At 34.2% G+C, this 20,061-nt stretch overlaps 1 protein-coding gene across 1 annotated transcript in view; it reads left to right on the top strand.

The window, feature by feature from the left end:
• Positions 1-20,061, top strand: part of CRIM1 (cysteine rich transmembrane BMP regulator 1) — a 143,057-nt gene that overhangs the window by 43,641 nt on the left and 79,355 nt on the right. The window lies entirely within an intron of this gene.

Raw genomic sequence — 20,061 nt, 5'->3', positions numbered from 1 at the left:
TCACTTGCCTAGGGTGGGAAACATAACCAGTTACAAAGTAATCTTTCTCATTTTAGCCATGCTTTGTTTGTCCTTTTTCTGGATAGTTGGAAAACAAGGCCCTAGGTTGTTACTTAGGATTTTTATTTCTAAGATACTGTACATTTGGAACAATAGTGGGTTCCACTTACCTTCGCTACTGGTTTGGAATTGGGAATGTTCATTCACTGCGCTTCTGCACAGAGCGTCCATGATGGCGGGTGGGTGGAGCCTCCCGCCGCCGCCACTACCAGTTCGCCCGAACTGGGGTGAACCAATAGAAACCCACCACTGATTTGGAACCTGTAGCCACCTTACAGTTTTCCAGCTTCAAACTTTTTAAATGTAAGAAGTGAAAAAGGGTGGGCAGCTTGGTGGATACCAAAGAAAGCAGCTACAGTTTCAATAGCAACCACTGACATACAGTGTTAATGCCTTTGTACAACTTTGAGATGCACTGAGCATAACGTAGATAACATAGTGTTCATTCAAAGAAGAAAAGTATTAATGTGCACATTGGTAAAATGGCTTAAATGTGGATGCTTTCAAAAGTGTATCCCATTATATCCCATAACCATATCCCATTTTCAGACATGCATCATAAAATTCTATGTTGTAGATATGTATATAGATGTTACACAGATTTTAAATTAAGGGCTTTAACATCATTTTGCTATTTTTGGAACTAATAATTTTATTTTTAAATATTGGCCAATATTTAGCCTATCTTCCAAATTAAAAGAGATTAAAAATGAATGCTAGAATAAAGAGCCAAATCAGTGTTTAAGTCAGAAGAAAAAACTACTTGTCAGCTGTCGTGTCTACAAAGACTACGAAGCCACAAGTATGTAGGGTTGAATGCTTTAACCTACAGCACTGCATTTTTTAAAGTTCTTGCTGGAAGAATATTTGGTATTCATGGCATTTTAGTAGGCATTTGTATTTGTTGGTAAGATAGATAATTCTGGATCTTTATAGCAGAATAAAGAAACAGTACTAGTTTTGCCTTCCAAACTACTTTGATTATTTATGGGAAATTCTTATTACTGATTTACTAAAATAATCATGGAATAGATGTTTTAGACTTAGAAATGTGTTGTGTCTTCTCTGATACTAAGAATCCTGTCTAAACTCTCTTGAGATCAACTCTTCATTGAATTGATCTCATTCTGATCAATTCTATTTCTCTGTGCAGTTCATTTTTATTACTCGGGAGACAATTTTGGTTGGTAACTTACATTGGTAGAATTAGGAAGTAAATCTATTAGATGGCACACAAACAATAACCTTTGCAAAAAGGATAAACATTGAAAATATTCTTGATTTGAATAACATATAGTATAGATTCATAAAAGAAAAAACTAGACATCAACTTTGTGGTAAACAAAATGTTATTTGACTGATATTTTCACTGTAGCTTTCTACCTGGGGCAGATTATGTTAAATTCATCATCTGTGTGTGAGAGTTTACAATATTTTTCTGGAAATCATATCTACAATTACCAGCATCCTAATACTTTAATTTAAGAAACATAGTCAATATAATTGCTAAAAGAATTATTTAACTCTTGTTTTTATGTGTGCATAAAACTCTGCAGTTACTTGTTCTGATCTAGTCATTCCTTGTGGTTGAGGGAATTAGGTCTTTGCGTGATGTACATGACTGTACAGTCATGTACAGTCTCATCACATTTGTGGATCAGCTTTATTAACTGAAATAGTGAACACCTTCCATATATACTTTTCAAGGCTCCAATTCCTGGAGTTAAAAATTCTTAAGGGCAATGAGATAAAACTAAAACAATGTTTTAGATTGTGTCATTGCTATTATGTGTAGACTGTGTTTTTAGATGTGTGGGAGCAGATAATATCAGTAAAGCATATATATTGCTGAAAGCACATATTTTCCATAGCATTCTTTCATTCTTCCTAATAGGTAGGATTTTTTTAAAAAAAGATTGCTTAAAATTCATAAACGTTAATTATTGCCACTTTTATAAATGAGATGAACCTTTTTTTATTCTGAGTTCAGTGTTCTCTTTATTAATTGATAACACTACTTGCAATCGAAGTTTTAATGGAAGGCCAGTTGATACAAAAAGCTACAATATAAGTTTCTTGATAGGACTAGTTTAATATATAAATTTAGTTTAGTTAGCATAAGATAGAGAATTTAGCATATGCCATTCTTAGTCATCCAATGTTCAGATTGGCGAGTGATCAGCTCTTTAAGCTTTCATTCTGTCTCTCTTTCTCTCTTTCTTTTGTTCAGGTTTTCGCCCCTCCCCAACAACGTGCCTGTAGAGTGGGGCTTCTCCCACTTGGCTGAGGACGACTTAGCTGGATCGATTGTGGGGAGGAGCAGCAGCAGCAGTTCTGAGGGTGAGTAGAGGCTGCCAGGGTTCAGGCCTGGATTCATGCCTCTCTTCCCCTGCTCTCTTCCTTAATTTAAGTGGGGAAAAAAGTTGGTATTTTAAAAACACTTCAACATCCTAAAAGCACATTGCTTTGTATGGGAAAAATTTAGACCAGAGTTCATCTTTGCTATCATAGAACCTAAGAATTTTCTTCATGCGTTATTCTTATACAGTAGGTGGCTTACAATCAATCATTTAAATTTAAAATTGGAAAAACCCTCAGAATCAATATAACAGCAGCCAAGAACAGGTCCACAGCAGTCTGGCTGGAGCTAGTTGTTCTTTTTGTTTCCATTTTGGAAGCACTTAAAAAGTTGAAAGTAACTGCAAACATTTTAGAAGTTAATTAGATTTTTTTAAAAAATATAGGGTTGGATCAACCAACTTCAATAGAATACCAACATAACTATGATATGAATAAGTAATATTGCATAGCAATACGTTAGATCTTTCTTTTTGTTCAAGAAGTAATGTTTATCTACATCTTTCAGTTTTAGCACTTTTTCATTGTTCCAGCATCCTAAAAAAATTAAAAGACTTGATTTTCCCTTTTTGAGAAATTTGAGAAAATATTAAAAGACGTGACTAAATTTAGAATGCATTGAAGTACTTTTATTTGAAAATGACACAGAAAAGAAATATGAAAATGTATGATCATACCCACTTGATTAGAGAGACAAGTGGTTTCATTGGGATGGTGAGCGATAATAAGGATCAGACAGGTTGTTTAAATATTTGGGAATCGATGGCTTTATTCTCCACTTCTTAAAGATGTTTGATCACCTGTTCAAATATTACTTGAGAGCATGAATGTGGCCTATATTTGATTTTGAACTCAAGTAACCATTGGGTAGAAAGAATATGGAATTATGTTAGGTTTATAATTATGATTACGTTTGTTCCTTTTTCTTGGTTGCAACAAAGTGATAATGTTTATGTTATAGGCTCAAAGTTCATACTATAGTTAGGATAGAATAACCTCTTCTAGTTTTATAGGAGAAAATAATTAACATTTTTAATATTACTTCCTCTTTTTATAATTTTAAAGCTGGGTAAGAGCATCCTATTAAGATCATTTGTACAGTAGGCCTACGCAATGTACAGAAAGATATTTTGGTGAATCCTCCTAAATTGGCAGGGGAATACTTTTTACCTGGGACTTTTGATTCCATAATCAAGAAATCTTTCTAAAATTTCATTTAAGGGACAAGTAGAAATGTTCAGGCAGGTTTATTTGAACTGAGGTAGTTTAGATAATTTTAAGCATGATGGCAACACTCTAACCTGCTGGTGATTGTCAGTGATATTAAAAAGTTTATAATATAAAACATTATAATGCATGCAATATATATTTTATGGCTGCTAGTTTTTAAAGTCTATCATTAGTGGGAAGTTGTATTATGTGAAAGAAATTCTAGACGCTGACATGATTTAATTTCATTTAAAGTTTTTGATTACTTTTACTTGATTTATTGAAGATATAATACAGTAATTCTCAAGTGGTAATAATGGATGACTTTCTTGTAAAACTGGGGATAGAGCAGATTTCAAGATGAATAAATATCTTTAATAATGTATCATGGTTTATTAAAAACACTTTTTTTGAGAACTGTGGAATACTTGTAGATATTTCCTATGTGGTGCTTTTACTTTTATGTACTTAAGAACAGGAATGGTTTGTGATAATAGTAACAATGCAAAATTTAACAGAATGAAATAAATATGCTATGTGTTATATTTCAAATTCATACATCATGTACACTACTTTGGCTGCAGAGCTTTCATGGAGGCCCTTCATATTTTTCAACCTCATATTAATTACTTTCTGAGGTATAGGATTTTTTTTCTCCTAGAGAGTTGCAGTGTTTATTTTGGCAAACCAAATACCTTAATTTGGAATTTAAACATATTATGTGGTTATTTAGCTATTAGCAGAAATGGTTGACCCAAATTGTTTGAAGGGCCACATTTTCCACTCAGAATATTTGAGGGATACTCTTCATTTTTTAGTTCAAGCATTGTTTGAATCAAAATGCAGCATAAGTCTATGCTGTTCAACTGTTTGGAAAGATACCACCATCATTTATGAAAAACTATTTTACTGTTGGTTCCTGATGAATTATTTTCTCATCGTTTTGTCAAAATACCAGAGGTCCACTGATAAACAGTCACTTATACCTAATTAAGAATTATTTTAATAGGATTGTAAGCATACAAACTGACTATTATGACTAATCTGGTTTCCTAATTAGAATTCTTTAAAACAAATTCCCTAAGGACTGAGATAAGTAGTTTAACAAACTGTTAGCTGTTATTAATACTGAATATTTTTCCTGGCCAAATGACATCAGTTTATATATTTAATCAGCAGTAATATAAATCAGAATGAAATTGTGCAAACAGTAATATTTCTGCTGTGATGTCATTTTAAGGCCTTTGAGGATTAATTAAAATATGGATTTTTCTTAATCTAAGAAGTAGTAACTGACTATATTCATTTGATAACAAATGTTCTTTTAGGGCAAATAGATTTTCTTTGAGGTGGTGGGGATATGTGACTTCCCAGTGTGGTTTGCAGGCAATTTCCTGTAGGTCAGTTGCTTTCTGCTTTCATGCAGGAACTGTAGCCATATTTGTGTGTGTATGGGTCTGACTTTTAATAGTAGGGGGGTATACAAATCAAATAAAGATAAAGAAGAAGAATAAAGGCTTCTTTTATAGCATTTAGTCTGGGTTCATCTGCATAACGACCCAATGCTGGCTTTCTGCTCCTAGTTCATTGTTATATTTTCATCCTTAAGTGCTATGATAAGAATCAGAAGCAGGGGAAGTGAAAAGTGAGCCCCAACCAAAGATGCAGTCTGGATTAGGGCCAGCACGCCTTTTTCCCAACGTCACAGTGGGATGGTCATTATCATGCATAGCTTTGCCTTAATTTATTCTTTCCATTTTCAAATTTTAGATTCAGAATTTAACATTGGACTCATAATGCCTCTATGAACTGAATTACCTTTCATCTAGCACCAATATTACTGTGTTTTATTTTGCTACGCATGCTTTCATTAGCTTACTTATATTAATTTTGTGAATGTACATAGTATTAACTATTTTCTTTTACTTGTCGATTGCCCTGATGCCACAGTGGTTAGAATGCAACATTGCAGGCAAACTTTGCCCATAGTCTAGAGTTCGATCCTGACAGGGCTCAAGGTTGACTCAGCCTTCCATCCTTCCAAGGTTGGTAAAATGAGGGCCCAGATTGTTGGGGACAATATGCTGATATCGTAAACCACCCAGAGAGTTCTGTAAAGTACTATGGGGCAGTTTATAAGTCTAAGTGCTATTGCTTCTGACTGTATTTGTCTCTGCTTCACATTCTTAAGCATTTGTATTTATATACACAAATTAAACTCTAGAGTATGGAAGAATACTGTATAAACACTTCATTTTTAAAACATCATTCCTTTTGTTCCTACAAAGAATATTGAACAAAACAATTTTGTTCTGGGGTGATTAGTAAATAATTACCCAGTTGAAGTTTTCTTTCAAATTTTAGTACATTATTTTTGAAAATACATGAAGCTTCCTTCTTTCACAGTCATAGTTGTTTAATGATATCTGGAAAGTCTGTCACCTATAGAATTTATAGGAAAAATATGACAAGTTGGGTTCAACTCCATTCACTTCTGGGATGTAAAAGGCCATGTAATAGCTTTAGAAATATTTTCTAACATTGTCCAAAAAACCACAAAATGTTCGTTATTTAAATTCTGAATGATCAATAAATATTGCAACATTCGAGCTACATACTTATGAAAAGAAAATTCTTATATCATTGATATTATGACACCATTCAGGTTTAGACCACTTTGTTTGATCCTGGATACATTTAGGATTATAAGAGAATGTGTGGGTAGATTCTCAAAATGGCTGCCACTGTGGGTATGGTCAGGTACCTAATTACCAGAAGATGAAGTAGGGGACCAGAGTGGTCTCTATGATTCCAGTAGGAGTTTTGTGGAGTCAAAAAGCATTGGGGTAAATATGATGTTTACCACATCATTTGTCTTAATGTCTTTTAAATTGTTTTATAATTTTAGAATGTTAAGCCACCTAGAGTTACTTAGTTGAGTTGGGCAGCTATAGAAGTTGAATGAATGAATGATGCTTGAGCCTGTTATTTTGCTTTGTTGTGAGTCATTCTCTCTCATATATAGGGGTGTGTATGTGTGTGTCTAGTATTTTTTAAGCATCAAGTGAGGTAGAGGGGCAGATGGGCACTAAGAAACAGTTGTGGGATACGCTATCCAGAATCCCTTATCTGTGAGATAAGCAGCTATGTAAATATTACAAAATACATAAATAAGAGATTGTCTATATCCATTAGCATCTATGAGGAACACATTGCTTCCTCTGACATAATAGTCACATTATATGTATAATGTGACATAATAGTCACATTATAGGTATGCATTTTAAGGCAATGCTGCAATTCGAGACTCAAAGGGGAAAAGTATGTAGAGATTACCAGCAATAAATAGAAATAAAAATAAAAATACTTTTAAAATATAGCCCATTTAAAAAAATTAAGTCAGAGGTAAAAAAAACAAGAAAAAAATATCCATTGAAAAAAAAACATTGTGTGGCTTTCTCTGCACACATGCAATTAAAGCAACAAGAAACTTGCCAGAGCAAAAATATGTTGTATTGCATCTGTATCTAAATCTTAGTTTATTAATCCATTAACACCCTTACATTTGGAAATGAATGTCCACTGTTTTATTAGAAAAAAGATGCTGGCTTTTCTACTATTTAATTTAACCATCCTTTTTACATTAATAATTATGTGACAATAATTGTAAGCATGCTACTTGTTTCAGGTAAAAAAGAACATTCATTTTTTTGCATATTGAGTTCTTTACAGGAAAAAATAATGGCTGCGCTTTTAAAAAGGCTAGGCAAATAGCTTGTGAAGTAGACAAAAATAAACGTGTGAGTTAAATTCTCTTAAGTAAGGCTTTCCATAGTGTCATCACTGGTGAGAGGTAATCTAGCTGCCAGTAAATGATGTTATGAGTAATGTAGAGATTCAGATATTCAGCTGGAGAGACTTTGAATTCTAAAAGCTTGCCAATGGTATTAAAGTGATTGTTTTTTCTGCCCAAATGATTTAGTTGATAGTTATGATAATAAAATGAAGTGTGAAGAGCCATGAATTCCTTGAATGTGATGCAAACATAATAAAAAAGCCCAGTCATTATGGTGTGTGTTTGCATTACTAAGGTGTTTTAGGTCTTTAATGGTAGATGTCCCTAAAGCAGATTTTAGGACTAGGAATAAATTGGGTCAATTTTCCTGGACAATGTACTCTGAAGCTAGTTCATCAGACATAGTAAACATCAGACATAATAGAATAAAATACATATAGACAATCAGACAGTTACAGATCTAGCTATTTTCCTATAAATAATATTACACAATCAATCATTTGGCATTTGGCATTCAGTCTCATTAAAACCAATTAACTAGAATAGGCTTAGAACCTATAGGAATACCTGCTGTGATGAAGTGAGCTGTGAATCATAAAGACTTATGCAGGAATAAATTTATAAGTATTTACAGTTCTAAATGACACTGGTGGTTAATGCTTTAATGCTTTATAAGTGCAGCACAGGGTATTGTGAGTCCACAATAATAGTACATTTATTTTCTAATGAAAACACCAGGAAATCCTATGGATTGAAATCAAATAAGTGGCTATATAATTATAAACTAACACAATGCATAAATATCTAGCTGTTAGGTGGTTATATTGATCTTAAAGAAAATGCTTTTTATTTCCACTCTTCTTCTGGCTACTAGCCATTCTATCTAAGGGGATTCTTATCTTTCCTTGATACCATATGCATAAGACAATACAAAATGAATTAAGTTAGTCTAGCTTTTGCTACATTAGAGTACGACACTAATTTTTTATGAAGTACTTGTTTTATGTTTCATGCTAAGAAAAAAATATTTGTATAGATGCTTATTTGGATTGCACAGTTTAAGAGGTAAAATTGTCAATAAAAATGGCAGATTCACTTCACTTCATTTTTTGTAACTTGCAAGACAGGTAAAGTGCAGAATAGCACATTTATGAATTGATGGTTTACAGTAATAGGTTTAGATAATATTTTAGATAAATAGGTTTAGATAATATTTTCAATGGCAAGAACACTTAAACTTTCTCTTGAGTTCCCTTTAAGAATTTGTGAATTTATTGTTCCTTTTATTTGAAGACCAGAGATCATAGATTTTTTAAAGTTGTTCCATGTAACAGCTAATTCTATAGGACTAGTTATAGAGATGTTTCCCTTTCCTTTTTTAATGGTAACCTATTAAATGGTATTAAAATTAATGGTAATCTAAAATCTATACTTTGATGGCAGCATATACAGGCAGTCCTTGACTTATAACAGTTCATTTAGTGACTGTTTGAAGTTACAACAGCACCGAAAAAAGTGACTTGTGACAATTTTTCAGACTTGCAACCATCTCAGCATCTCCATGGTCATGTGATCAAAATTCAGACACTTGGCAACTGACTCTTATTTATGACGATTGCAATGTCCCCGGGTCATGTGGTTACCTTTGCAACCTTCTGACAAGCAAAGTCAATGAGAAAGATTTACTTACTAACCATGTTACTAACTTAACAACTGCAATGATTCACTTAACAACTGTGGCAAGAAAGGTCATAAAATGGGACAAAATTCACTTAACTCTTTCACTTACCAACAGAAACTTTGGGCTCAATTGCAGTCATAAGTTGAGGACTACCTATATTCTGAATATTTTTATTATCTTTATTAGATGTCCATGCAATTATTAGCCAATTAGCCTACGTAGGCTTTATAGACTGTCAAATGATAAGTGGTTGCAGCAATCCTTTCTTTAAAAATGACCTGACCAGAAAAAAAAATGATAATTTCAGATGTATAATCTGTGGGATAGTAACTGATATAAAAAAACAACTTCATGTATTCATTTCTGAAACATGGCTGTACTTTATGACCTTTCTTGTATTATATTGACTGTGACTCCCTTGGCTGTTGTTTTCTGACAATTTGTGTATTTTTGCCTAAAAAGAATAATCCAAAATTCTGAATTAATATATCTGAGCAATATATTGGTCATGTTAGCATCAGCGCTTCCAACTAACTCCTCATTGCAATTCAGAACTTTGAGGATTCAAGAGCATTGCTCTTTTGCATTCCTCAATATAGGAGCTAAATAAATTGTGGAAATTACAGTATTTCTATCATTGTCTGTTAGGTATGAGCTATATTTATGCTTTTCAGCTAAATTAAAATAAAAAAAACATAGTTTGATGTGGATTTTAGATTACTGATTTATGCTATTTATGGAAAATAACAGAAACATGTTAAAAACAAAGTAAACATCAATTCAACTTCTTTCTCCGACATGGTTTCTCTAAGCATCCATTCACAGTTCTGTTGAAGTGCAACGTTCATTATTGTATATTTGGAAATGATCACACTGCAAGCAAAGTATCCTCTCTAATACTATCCTAATTTCTAAGAACACCTCTTAACCACGAGCTTTCTTAGAAAATAAAAATAATGGGTAATTCTGGCTTAAAGCTTTATATATAAATATGACTATATAAAAAGGGAAAAGGACAGTAGAGGAAATAGGAACTATCTTGCAGCAGGAAGGGATAACATTCTGAAAAACTGTCCTTTGTCACCCATGGTAGCCATTTTGTGAATCGAGACAAGCTGTTTTATGAGAGTTTCTGCAAGTTCTGAAAATATTAGCTGCGCTTGCCAACAGAAAGGACACTTGCTTTAACTGCTTCTTGTTAAGAACTTTTTAATTAGGCTTTATTGTATTACTGTTTTATATAATACACATCATACTCTGTGGGTATTACTTTCTCATGTAGTTTAACCAATCCTGGGGTAAGGCAGCTGAAAACATTCACCTTTATTTGCAGAGTCAAGTTTTGTTTTGTTTTGTTTTTTTTAAAGTGGAACTTTTCTGCCTTGTGTATCTTGAGTTTAATTGCTCCTTAGTTTCATTATATAAAAAACATTTAAGTCAGCTGCCAAGAAAACAAAACATGCAAAATGGACTTAATAGATGAAGCTTAATGAACTTTGGCATGCCTGACTTAAATGTTGCAAACTGATGGACGAGTCATTTGCACATACCATATAAATAACTTACATAGGCATCTAAGTTTGAGTTTCTGCCAAATAACCTGGGAGAGTTGCCATTTTTGCTTAGCTTCCATTAAATTAGTGCTGGTTGGTAGTTAGCACAGATGGGTGTGTACATGTAAAAGAATGTAACCTACTATGTCAGTATTGGTATGTGAGAACATGCCTTATACTTGACCTGTGTAAGCAAGACCTATAATTTTTCAGGCTTGTTTCAACAGGAAAGCTTTTATTAAGGGGGGCTAAACTAACTCAACAGAATGGATAGCAGGAGCTTTCTCCTTCAAAATCTATACTTTCTGTGGCTGAAAATAGCTTTCAAATACTTTATGGCCAATCAGATACAAGCAACACATTAATGTAAATGCAGAATAAGCAACAGCTATTGAACACAATCTGATAATTTATTGATTCTTTGACAGCAGAAGACATATTCATTCTTATAGCTGGAAATAAATATAAAATCCTTTCATATCAGCATCTTTGCATTAAGCGTAATACATGATATCTATTAAAAACTCCTATAGAGGGTATAGGCTGTTTAATTAAAAATCATTCCTCTTTAAAGTTCCATCATGCTTTTTTCTGCAAATTCCTTAATTCTCAGTTTAATTTTATTCTATAAAAAGATTCATATTTATACTCAGTCATTTTTTCCATTTTTTTAAAGTTTTCATAAATTTTGAGCTACAGTACTTTGTTATTGGATTTTGCTACAATATACAAGAGAGTTATGCCTTAGTAAAGCAGTTTTCACAACAAAAGTTCCTGACTACTATACATAGGATCTTCTTAAACAACTGTATGGTAACAACTGAATACAGTATCTTAAATTTGCTTTAATCTACCATAGTTGTTACACTTCCCTACAGATCTATGGGATATTTGACTTTATTTTTTAAAAATAATCTTCTTTTTATAGATAAGTAAATAATAAATAAATATTATTTATTATTATATAATAAATAATGTTTACTTCTGCTTCAGATTTTCAGTGTAGTATATAAGAAAAATTATATTTTAGATACAAAACTTGCAATTACTGAAATATTTTCTGTGTATTATTTTTTTTTATAATGAATGGGTTAAACTGTACATGTCACATTTGAAGACTGAACTACATGTCATTTTGCAATTATGTCTTAACTATAATAGGATGCTACAGATAAGCGTGAAGTATTTCTGCCTGTGATGGAGAGCAGTGAGATATCTCTGTGGTTTCAGCAGTCTTGATTTACTTCCCTTATTTTTTTAGTGAGCTGTGATGAAGGCATTGTGGGTATTGTTAGACATCTCTGTGAGCCCGATGTCTTGGAATAAAATAAAATAGAATAAAATAAAAATAGCATACTAGGCTGATTTAATATCAGTTTTAAAAGATAATGTTTGAATAAAACATTACTAGATAGTACTGGCAAAATATATGTGGAGAGAGATGTGCAGTTCTATTGTTAGTTTTTTCATTCTCTTTTCCCAGACATCTTAAATAGTGCAATAGGAACATAATATTTATTTTGTTAATGTTTTGTTTTATATCAGAATCCTTGGTATTATTGTGATCATCTACTTTTTTACAATGATGCAGGGCTTCCCACAGAAGAATGAAATTGCTTGTTGATCTGAAAACGTATCCATCCAAAGATCCAATGACATACAAAAGTTTATCAGTCATTTCAGAAGTATCTGTAATTTACTTGAAACAACCTTAAAACTTAATACATTTATAGAATCAAAGAAAATTGTGTTTTGTAGTTTTCATGTATTAAAAGTTATTGTAGAAATTAATATTAATAGATGTACATTTCAGGTGACCAAACTAAGTATAGTAAAGCACACTATGTAAAGGTTATTGGATCATTGCCCTGCAACTTGGTTTTTTTTAACCATACTAGATTTTAAATGAACAAAGACAGAAATAGTTTTTCAAAATATAGACCTTCTAATCAAATAGAACTAGGAGCCATAGAGTGCATTGTGTTGCTTGCATGATTCTCTTAAGGATTCTTTTATTTCCACAGACAATAAATTACTGTCTTAAATGTAGCCATTATCTTATATACCTGGCTTTTGAAATTGATTAGGAAAAAAAAAGTAGTTTCCTTTAATTTGAGGTTGATTATGAATAAATCCCTATAGATTTCTTGGCCAGAGCATGGAAATGGAGGGATCATCATTGCCACTTTCTGCTTTTTGTGTGGTTGTTGTTTTTGTTGCCCTGTTTAGCCTGCAGACCTGGGAGTTCCTGATGATTTTCTTTCTGAGTACTAATGTGGTCCTATCTTGTTCAGCTTCTTTTGAAATTGGCCTTGATTCATTAGTTTTTAATTATTTGAGATATTTTGAATAATTGAGAGAGAAGTGATAATTTGTTTCTTTGTGTTTATTTATTTATTCATTCATTCATTCATTCATTTATTCATTCATTCATTTGGTATACCTGGCATTTTCATAGTGTATGGGAAAACATATTCTTCCATTATAGAGTTTGTAATTTATTAAAAGATTATTATACAGGAAACAGAGGAAGGGAAGAGAAAAATAGGTACAAATAGGGAAAGGTTAGGCTCTTATTTCAGTCTTACATGTCTAAATTTAGTTTTGTATAAGAGAAATTCTATGAGAGATTGTGAGACTTAATATTTACTGAGTGAATACATTCAGATAAGCATTAGAATCATAAGAGGAAAGAATACATATCAGTAAGAAATTATGTTTTTAATTTGTTGGAAGACCAAAGGTAATTAGCAAAGCTATATCACCAGAAAGGCAGCGTGAATATGACTCAACATATGGCATGGCATGGTACTATACTTTTGCTAATAGTAGTAGTATGCAATACAAACCTTTTGGTCCTTTTTCTTAGCATCCAGTACTGAGTCGAACACCAAGCAATTTATCATAACAAGTTCTGGATATATTGTGGAGAAAGCTACCACAATAGTGGTAGTGCTTCCACAAATGTAGTGCTTCCTTTATTTGTCCTACCAGAAAGAGGGCTCCATCAAACTTAGTTTCAAAGCTCAAGGATAAATCTGTTTAGAAATTTAATAGATTGACATGCAGTTTAGTCTCCCAGGTTTAGCATTAGAAGCTAGGTTGCTATTTGGGGTTAGTATGGAAGCAGCCTAAAAAATTAAATAATTTGTCATTTATTTAATAAGTCATGGCTTACTGTAATGTCCAAAGAAATCATTAATTATGAGATAGCTATGCATAAAGTTCAGTATTATCTCTATTTAATTGTAAAGCACAATGTTTTAGTTGAGAAATTATAGTTGAATAACATGGCATGTTGAGGCTTTAAAAGCTAGGGTTTGCGTAGCTAGAGAAAATTCAAGATCAGAAATCCACAAAGTGGTAATACAAGAGAATCCTCCTGTCAAGAGAAATATAGAAATTGATTATGCATACAGGTGTCAGTGTGATGTGATGGTCCTGAAGGTAATTGATTGTGATGTGATAAGAGAAAAAAGAAAAAGGCTCCAAAAAAGGCAAATTTAGTAATTCATTGCTAGGCAGCAACAACCGAAGTATAGTGTCCTGATCAAATATCATTTTTCATCTCTATTCTGCAGTAATATTGTATTTAGTTCTGGGCATTGCATTTTAGAAAATATTTTGACCAGTTGGAGTGTTTCCAAAGGACAGTAACCTGGAAAGAAAAACTTAGAAAGGACAGACAGACAGGCATGCCAAATCCAGTCTAAATATCTGACAGAGTATGTGATCAACCATAATAATGACAAAGAGAAATTGTGGTTTAAATTACAAGAAAAGAGCAGAAACAATGCTACAAGAAGTAGTTTAGAGCAGGGGTCACCAACCTTTCGGACCTCAGGGACCAGTAAATTCATAATTTTAAATCCTGTGGACCACTAATATGATCTGCCTAATGACCAGCTGGGGGGAGTGGCTAGGTGGTCATGTGACTGAGTGGGCATGGCCAACTCAATGTCACTCACATTGATAGGGCACCTCGCCAGCCTCTATTCACCCCTTCCAGCCACTCCTCACCTGCACACCCGGCTGTTTAGGGCCCAAACAGGAAGCAGTTGTTGGAGCTAAGCAGCCACCACGAGAAAGAATTGGCAAAACAGCTGGCTCAGTTCAAATTGGATCTGAAGGAGGCTCAGCAGAAGCACCTCACTGAAGACTACGAGCATAGGCTTTCCAAGCAGAGGGAAGACCTGAAGGAGTGCAAGGCCAGGTACCGGCATCTGGAGGCTCAGCGGGCTGAGATGGTCAGCCAGTTCAAGGCCATGGTGCAGTCCCACTGGACCAACGCCCTCCGGCTCTTTGCCACCAGTGGCACTTCCCTCCAGCTTTCACCCAAAGCCCTGCACCAGGAGGCTGAAGCAGACCCCAAGTCAGAATTTCTGCCCCCCTCCAACCCACACAAAAAGACCCTGAACGGGGAGACTCTGCAGCAGCACAAACGTTCATTGCATGTATCCCGCCCAGGGGCAGTAGTTTGAGGACCCCTGATTTAGCGCAATATAAAAAATGCAAGTAATTTTTCTTGCGAACCACCAGTGGTCCATGGACCACCAGTTGGTGACCGTTGGTTTAGAGAAGTTCTAATCCCTTTTGAGGGGCAGAGTCAGCTGCGCGACCTTCGGAAACCACTTCTGAACTCTTGCTAAGAAAACTTAAGGGACTAGTTCAGGTAGTTACCAACAGTCAACAATGAAGAAAAGGCATACACAGACACACACAAGAAAAAACTTAAAAGTAAATAAGTTTTGACTGGTAGGCAGAAAATAACCCTAAAGGTAAAGCTTTTCCACATTTCAGTAGACTGCTTCAAAATATGGTGGATCCCTTCATTGGGGATATTTAAAGAGAAGTTAGGTGGAAATCTGTTGGAGATGCTGAAATAGTGCATCCTGTACTGGCCAGGATTAGAGTTGATTATCTGCAAGGTCCTTTACATATGATGATTCTATGAAAGTAATGGATCATGGCTAAGTGTGATCAGACCAGTGTTCTCATCTACATTACAGTGCTTCTCACACAAATAGTATTGCTGAAGGGGAAATACAAAGAGAGCTAATAGAGCTTTAGTTTACTTGATTTCATAAATATCTGCATGCATGTGTCCTCTGTGCATGATTTTTGTATTTTAACAATGAGGTTCAGGATACATTTAAAAATATAAAGAATGTCTATTTGTTTGGGCTAATTTGATCTTTCATTTAATAGTATTAAGAACATTCTTTCATTTGTCTCATTTTGATTTTGTTGAAATGACTATATTAAGAAATTAACATCATAGTTTATATTAGATAAATGTTGTAGCTTGTATAACAAATGACTCATGTTAATATTGTTTAACCTTAAACCTCTGTTAAATATGATTTCAGTTCTTATTCTTTGCCAATGTTTTGCATAATAGAGTTCTGTGAAAACATATTTGCCCCTTTTAGGATGTTTGCATATATTTGCCAGTGAATATCACCAGAAATCTCTGTGGAACCTACTTATTATATAAATGGAGTTTCAAATAACAGTGAAGATTCTTCTATCTATTTCATGAACAAAGCTATTATACATGTAGTATGTGGGTGCCCAAAGTAATTATTTGAATATTCTTAGCTTCCGTAACTGGTTGCAATATCTTTAGTTAAAATTCTGTAACTACCACCAAAATACTTCCTGTACAGTTGTTGTTGATCAGTGTCCTACATTACTAAGTAAGAATTTTGCCCCATTATTCTGTTTACTATTTCAATCTTTTCATAAACTGTTACAGCAGTGATGGCGAATCTTTTTGGCATCAAGTGCCAAAAAGGTTGTGTGGAAACATTGTGTGGGCTCGTCAAAGCCATACTTCAGAAAAGCCAAACTTCCAGGTTCTAGTGTGCACATGCACCTGATGATCAGCTTGCCGGCACACATGCACAGGCAGGTTTTCAGCACTGCCACACACATGAAGGAATCGCGCTCTGGAAAAGCCGAACTTCTGGGTTCTAGCGCGCACGCGTATCCAGCGATCAGCTGGCCAGCGCGCATGCCCACACTGGTTTTCGGCACTGCCGTGCACGCGAAGGACAGCTGATCGTCACTTGCGCATGCACATCAGAAACCCAGAAGACAAACAGGCAAGGCTGTGTGTGCCGGGCGACATGGCTTTGCCACTTTGGGCACGCATGCCATAGGTTTGCCATCACGGTGTTACAGTCATACTATAAAGATATATATTTCATCAAAGAATGACAATGAGAAATAAATGTCTCTGTGTGTGCCCACGTGCCTTCAAGTCAATACTAACTCCTGGTGATTGCCTGAACTAATCCCTGCAGTTTACTTGGCAAGGCTTTTTGGAAATGGTTTGCCATTGCTTCATTCCTAGAGTTGAGAGAAAGTGACTTGACCCGACTCAACAGCAGGGTTTTGACTTGTCATGTGGCTCTTAAAAAACCAACAACTTTAAGGTACATGAAGAAAGGTCTGGATATTTTTTTTGCTTTTTATGACCCTTTTCTCTCTCACACACAAACATGCACTATATCTATATCACATCTTTGTTTAGGAACTGAAGGCACATACTAGCGTTCTATCCTGCTTTATTTCTTCCCAGCAATTCTGTAAATTGGGAAAGTTACCAAGTGAGCTGCTGTAATTACAGATGGAGTAGAAACTGCATCTCTCTAGTGTCAGTCAAATACATTAGCCAGTATATCTTATTTTCATAAAACTGACATGGTTTCTTCCCTTAAAATAAATTCATTTCTCTTTCTTTTTCTTCCCTTTGAGTTTCATACTGTTTAATTTTCAACTTCTTCCTACTCTGAAACAGTGTAGGCCAACCCTTACTTTGGCTGCCAGAGATCAGGTATATTGCTCCTGTCTTAGCCCTTAGGAGGTCATATGGTCGTATCTCTGACAATTTGCTACAACTCAATGGAGAAGCCAGCAGGAATTCTAAATTGTTCTGAGATGAAAAAGTTAAGAGATGACACTAAAAATCATTGGGATGTGGCACAAAGAGAGATGAAGAAACTGAGGATGAAAGGGTGCAAGTCTCCAAAATTGCACAAAAGATGAGGTGACAAAAGAAGAAAGGTAAGATCAACTTGAGAACATGTGGTAAAGTTCCTCTAATGTTCCTATACCCAACTTCAACAGCAAGACCTCAACAGAGAAAGAGTAAGACAAAATGCACAACTTGCACAATGTAATATTTTTGCTGATGTTGGTTCCATGACCAAAGTGTGTCCTCACTATCACGTGTTCCTGGTCCCTGGAGAAATTACTGATTTCTGCTGAATGAAGGGATGAATTTATTACAAATGAATTCAGGAAGAACATCAGACAATATAATTGTCTCATCCAAACAATATCCTTTGATGCTGAAGAAATAGTTCCAAAACGGAATGGATAGAATCTTTCTGTGATTATAGAAGGACAAATAGATCATTACATTGGACGTTAATGTATCAACTATACATTATGTTGAAAGAATAAGGACGTAGTTTGTGAATAATTTCCCATCCTGTAATAGCTTTTGATATATACTTTTCTTTCCTGTTGGAGATGATGACCAGCATCATCAACTCCAAATGATCAAGAACAAGAAACTAATGGCAATGTGTTATTATGCATATTGAATAATGAATCATGAGAATAAGTGTAATAACTTTCTAAAAGAAGGGCATCTATTCCAACAATATATGGCTGCTAAGACTGAAAGCAGGAGGCTGAGTTATATCCAAATGGATCAAGCAGCCTGAAGATCAACAACATACAGAAGCCTGACCCATTGAAAGATTATTTTTGAAACACTGGAAGATTCATCATTCTTTCTTTAACATTTGTTGGTGGAACTATGGAAGAATGTTTAATTTCATCTACCCAACATTTGTCGGTCCTACTGTTCTGAAAGGATTTTATCTTGGTTTTCCTCAAGGAAATGATGAGAAAAATCAATTCCACATGCAATCTGGAATGATTAGCCGCCCAGAGTCCCTTGGGAGTTGGGCGGCATAGAAATGCGACAAAATAAATAATAAAATAAATAAATGATGTAAAAATATTGTTCCTTCAGTGAAGGAGCTAACTTCTGTTATTTTACAACAGAATTCCTTGATTTAATTGAAGTTTCTGGATTGCCACCATATAAACTGGAATTTGAAGGTAGTATCTCCCATCATTTTAATGAAGAACTTTGCAATGGAACACAGATGGTCATGAAAGAACTCCACAACAGTCTCACTGTAGCAAAGATATATATTGGTGCATTAAAAATGGCAGTCATAATTCCAAGAATTATGCTCAATTTATCAGAAGGTGAAGATGTCCTTCTTCAGTAGACATAGCTTCCAAAACAATAATACTTTGCTTTACCAATACATAAAGCACAAGGACAGCCGTGGAGAAAGTGCTGGCTTATCTGAAGAATTCATATGCCAGCATAGTCAGCTGTACACATGTCACTTTAAGCTAAGGAAAAAGAAGTAAAAACATTAGAATATTTTTATGGAATGGCAGATCAACCACAAATCTTGTCATCAAAAGTGTCCTTTGTTAAACTAAAGCATCTATATTTGTTTTTCTTATTTAATACAATGATGTTCTTAGATTTTAAAACCAAAACTATAGGAATCCACCTGTAGGAATGACTAACATGGTCATTCTGTTTCTCTGTTTATGTAAGGAAGTATCTTTGAAAGGATGACCTGATGGGACACGGATTGCCTAGTTTCAGTTGCCTAGCAGTTGTTCAATTCAACTGCTAAATAAAATTATCTAAATAAATAGCACCTATCCATTTTCTGAAAGTGTGAAAAACATTGCTTTTCTAGAGGTTGGGAGGGTTGTATAATTTAATATTGGTTTTCACCAAAATGTTGTATTGTTTTACACTGTTCTCAGAAAAGCTAACGTTTTAATTAAAGGGGGAGATAGAAACAGAGAAAAAATCCTTAATTTAAGCGAACAGAACCTATTCAGAATGAACTTTTTTAAAAAAAACAATATTTGAGAATATTCCACATCTTTATAATGTATTAGATAAAACATATTTCCAACCTTAAAAATATTTCTAGGTTGCCTCAAATCACATCCTAGAAATATTTCCTTATCATTGTTATTTGAAATATGGATCCTTCCAATTCTAGTTTGTGCAATTATATATTTGGAGGAGCAGGTGAACCTACCGACTACCAGACTATTATACGAGTCAAGAATTATGTTTCAATTTCAAGCAGTGATGCTTAGAAAAGATCAATTACAGACTGGGAACTCTTATGGACTTTTTATTGGGAAAAAAATGAATTGATGATTAGAAAGTGCAGATTAGGGAAAGAAAAAAACTGATATGACCCTATAGAAGGGAGAAAACATAAAAGCACTTTTAAGTGCTGTTAGGCTAACCAAAAGCCACTTTATTATTTTTT

The sequence above is a fragment of the Pituophis catenifer genome, unplaced genomic scaffold, assembly GCF_029215685.1.
Source record: "Pituophis catenifer annectens isolate HBS135680 unplaced genomic scaffold, rPitCat1.0.hap2 SCAF_1, whole genome shotgun sequence".
Taxonomy (NCBI): Eukaryota; Metazoa; Chordata; class Lepidosauria; order Squamata; family Colubridae; genus Pituophis; species Pituophis catenifer.
Note: the sequence above shows the minus strand (reverse complement) of the source record. Positions and strands in the feature narration are given on the sequence as shown.